Here is a 4,884-nt window from a genome sequence, read left to right as displayed (position 1 = left end):
CTGGTACAGACAGGTAGGGGTTTCCCAAATTAAAGGTCACCATGAGGCCTTCTGATAGTGAAGCTTTATGGTCAGCAAGCCCTGGCTCATGCTTAAAGACACAGCAATCTGATTTCTAATGGCTGACTTTTATTTTATTTAATTAGTGTTATTATTATTTTGAGACAAAGACTCACTCTGTTGCCAGGTGCCAGGCTGGAGTGCAGTGGCACAATCTTGGCTCACTGCAACCTCCGCCTCCTGGGTTCAAGCAATTCTCCTGCCTCAGCCTCCCGGGTAGCTGGGACTATGGGCGCAGCCACCACACCCAGCTAATTTTTGTATTTTTAGTAGAGATGGGTTTTCACCATGTTGGCCAGGATGGTCTCGATCTCTTGACCTCGTGATCCGCCCACCTTAGCCTCCCAAAGTGCTGGGATTACAGGCCAATGCGCCAAGCCTATTATTTTTTTTAAAGTCTCACTCTGTTGCCCAAACTGGAGTGTAGTGACGCGATCTTGGCTCACTGCAACCTCCACCTCCCGGATTTAAGCGATTCTCATGCCTCAGCCTCCTGAGTAGCTGGGACTACAGGCATGTGCCACCACACCAAGCTAATTTTTATATTTTTAGTAGGGACCCTACTGGTCAGGTTGGTATTGAACTCCTGACCTCAAGTGATCTACCCATCTGGGCCTCCCAAAGCGCTGGGAATACATGCATGAGCCACCATGCCCAGCCAGTGTTTCACCTTTAAATATAACCAGCATGCCTGTGGTCCCAGCTACTCAGGAGGCTGAAGTGGGAGGATTGCTTGAGCCCAGGAATTTGAGGCTGCAGTGAGCTAAGAATGTGCCACTGCACTTCAGCCCTGGCAACAGAGCAAGACCTCTCTAAAATAAATTTTTTAATTAAAAAAAAAATAAGACTAGGTGCTGGCACAGCAGGTGGATTGCTCATGCTGAGGAGTTCAAGGCCAGCCTCAACAATATGTTGAAACACCATCTTGGCCAGGCGTGGTGGCTCACCCCTGTAATTTCAGCACTTTAGGAGGCCAAGGCAGGCAGGCAGATCACAAGGCCAGAGATCAAGGCCACCCTGGCCAACATGGTGAAACGTTGTCTCTACTAAAACTACAAAACTTAGCTAGGTATGGAGGCAGACACTTGTATTCATAGCTACTCGGGAGACTGAGGCAGGAGAATCACTTGAACCTGGGAGGGAGAGATTGCAGTGAGCTGAGATCACACCACTGCACTCCAGCCTGGAGACAGAGTGAGACTCCGTCTCAAACAAACAAACAAAGGAGCCCCATGTCTACAAAAGATACAAAAATTAGTTGGGCATGCTGTTCTGCACCCATAGTCCCAGCTACTGGGGAGGCTGAGGTGAGAAGTTCACTGGTGCCCAGGTGGTCGAGGATGCAATGAGCCAAGACTGTGCCACTGCCATCCAGCCTGGGAACATAGTGATATCTTCTTTCAGATAAATAAATTATATGAATAGCAAAGAAACAATTAACAGCATGAAGAGACGACCTCTTCTTTTTTTCCAGCCGAGTTTTGCTCTTCTCGCCCACGCTGGAGTGCAGTGGTGCAATCTCAGCTCACTGCAACCTCCAATTCCCAGGTTCAAGTGATTCTCATGCATTAGCCTCCCAAGTAGCTGGGATTATAGGCATGCACCACCATGCTAGGCTAATTTTTTTTTTAAGAGAGGGGGTCAGCTGGGCATGGCTCACTACTGTAATCCCAGCACTTTGGGAGGCTGAGGTGGGTGGATCACCTGAGGTCGGGAGTTTGAGACCAGCCTGACCAAGATGGAGAAACCCTGACTCTACTAAAAATACAAAAATAGCCAGGGTGTGCTGGCAAATGCCTGTAATCCCAGCTACTCAGGAGGCTGAGGCAGGAGAATTGCTTGAATCTACGAGACAGAGATTGCAGTGAGCCAAGATTGTGCCATTGCACTCCATCCTGGGCAAAAAGGGCAAAACTCTACCTCAAAAAAGAAAAAAAAAAGAGAGGGGCAGTCTGGCTACATTGCCCAGGCTGGAGTGCAATGGTTATTCATAGGCGCCATCCCACTACTGATCAGCAGTGGAATTTCAACCTGCTCCATTTTCAGCCGGGGCTGGTTCACCCCTCCTTAGGCAACCTGGTGGTTCCCCACTCTCGGGAGGTCACCATATTGATGTTGACCTTAGTGCGGGCTCCCGATCAGCACAGCGCACTACAGCCCAGAACTCCTGGGCTCAGGCAATCCTCCCACCTCAGCCTCCCAAGTAGGTGGGACTACAGGCACGCAACAGCATTCCTGGCAATTTGTTTTTTTTTTTTAAAGACAGAATTTCACTGTGTCACCCTGGCTGGCATGCGATGGCATGGTCTCAGCTCACCGCAAGTTGGGCCTCCCAGGTTCAAGCAATTCTCCCACCTCAGCCTCCCAAGTATCTGGGACGGCAGGTGTAAGCCAACACACCCAGCCTAGTTTTTTATACTTTTAGTAGAGACAGGGTTTCACCCTGTTGGCCAGGCTGGTCTTGAACTCCTGACTTTGTGATCCACCACCTCAACCTCCCACAGTGCTGGCATTACAGATGTGAGCCATCATGCTTTGTCTTTTCTCAGCTCACTGCAACCTCCACCTGCCAGGTCCAAGCGATTCTCCTGCCTCAGCCTCCTGAGTAGCTGGGACTAGAGCCGTGTGTCACCACTCCAGTCTAATTTTTATATTTTTAGTAGAGATAGAGTTTCACCATGTTGGCCAGCCTGGTCTTGAACTCCTGACCTCCAGTGATCCACCCACCTTGGCCTCCCAAAATGCTGGCTGGGCGTGAGTCACCACACCCAGTCAGAGACCATCTCCTCAATAGGAGAAAGTTCTTAAAAATTAGTTATCTGGGCTGGGCGTGGTGGCCCACTCTTGTAATCCAAGCACTTTGGAGGCCAAGGCAGGCAGATCACCTGAGGTCAGGAGTTCAAGACCAGCCTGACCAAGGTGGTGAAACCACATCTTTTTTAAAAAAAATTAGTTATCTGACTAAGATCAAGAATATAAAAGGAAATCAAACAACAGTCAAAAAACCACAAATAATCTCGCTTTAAAAATAGCCAAAGACTCAAAGACATACAAACGGTCAACAGGTATATGAATAAATGCTCCCAATTTTTTTCTTTTTTTCTTTCTTTTCTTTTTCTTGAGGTGGGGTCTCAGGCCAGGTGTGGCGGCTAAAACCTGTAATCCCAGCACTTTGGGAGGCTGAGGCAGGCGGATCATGAAGTCAAGAGATCGAGACCATCCTGACCAACATGGTGAAACCCCGTCTCTACTAAAAATAGAAAAATTAGCTGAACGTGGTGGCGTGCGCCTGTAGTCCAAGTTAATCAGGAGGCTGAGGCAGGAGAATTGCCTGAACCCGGGAGGCAGAGGTTGCAGTGAGCCGAGATTATGCCACTGGCACCTGGAAACAGAGTGAGACTCTGTCTCAAAAAAAAAGAGAGATGGGGTCTCTCTGCTGCCCAGGCTGGAGTGCATAGTGTGAGTCCACATGGTCGGGGCCCACAGCCACTGCAGCTGAAACCTCCCAGTTTCAAGCAATCCTGCCACCCTAGCCTCCTGAGTAGCTGGATGTGGTACTGCTACACCCAGCTAATTTTTTAAAAAATTTATGTAGAGACAGGATCTCACTATGTTGCCAGAGCTGGTCTCAAACTCCTGGTCTCAAGTGATCCTCCTGCCTCGGATTACAGGTCTGAGCCACTAGGCCCAGTCAACAGTTTTTCTAATCATCAGGGGAAATGCAAATCAAAACTGCTACGATGAGATCATCTCACCCCATCTCAAAAAATGGCTACTATTTAAAAGACAAAAAACAAGCCAGGTGCGGTGGCTCATGCCTGTAATCCCGGCACTTTGGGAGGCTGAGTTTGGTGGATCACAAGGTCAGGGGTTCAAGGCCAGCCTGACCAACATGGTGAAACCCTGTCTCTGTTAAAAATACAAAACTTAGCTTGGCGTGGTGGCGCACACCTGTAATCGCAGCTGCTTGGGAGGCTGAGGCAGGAGAATTGCTTGAACACAGGAGGTGGAGGTTGCAGTGAGCCAAGAACATGCCATTGCACTCTAGCCTGGGAAACAGAGCGAGATTGTCTCAAAAATAAATAAATAGATAAATAAATAAATATAATGAAAGACAAAAAACAGATGCTGGTGAGGATGTAGAAGGAAAGGAGCTCTTATAACACCGTTAATGGAAATATAAACTAGTACAGCCACGATGGAAAACAGTATGGGTATTTCCCGAAAAACTAAAAATAGAACCTCCATATGATCCACCAATCCTATTACTGGGTATCAATCCCATAGAAAGGAAATCAGTACGGTAAAGGGATACTTGTACTCGGATATTTACGGCAGCACTATTCATGACAGCAAAGATATGGAAACAACTCGTGTCCACCAACGGATCCATGGATAAAGAAAACATGGCATACATGCATAGCGGAATACAGCTAAGTCATTAAAAGATGAAATTATGTCATTTGCACCAACATGCATGGAACTAGAAGACAGAATGTGAAATGAAACAAGCCAGACACAGAAAGGCAAACACCGTACGTTCCCACCCACATATGTGAGCTAAGGAAGTTGATCTCATAGACATAGAGAATAGAAAGATAGACACTAGAGCCCATGAAGGGTTGAGGGACACTCAGGGCATGAAGAGAAGTTGGTTATGGGCACAAATAGGCACTTCGAGAGGCTGAGGCAGGAGGGTCACTTGAGCCTAGAAATTGAAGGCTGGCCTGGGCAACAAAGTGAGTCCCCATCACTATAAAAAATTTAAAAATTACCCATGTAGGGCTGGGCACAGTGGCTCACACCTGTAATCCCAGCACTTTG

The sequence above is a fragment of the Cebus imitator genome, unplaced genomic scaffold (assembly GCF_001604975.1).
Source record: "Cebus imitator isolate Cc_AM_T3 unplaced genomic scaffold, Cebus_imitator-1.0 Scaffold960, whole genome shotgun sequence".
Taxonomy (NCBI): Eukaryota; Metazoa; Chordata; class Mammalia; order Primates; family Cebidae; genus Cebus; species Cebus imitator.
This window is presented reverse-complemented; position numbering follows the sequence as displayed.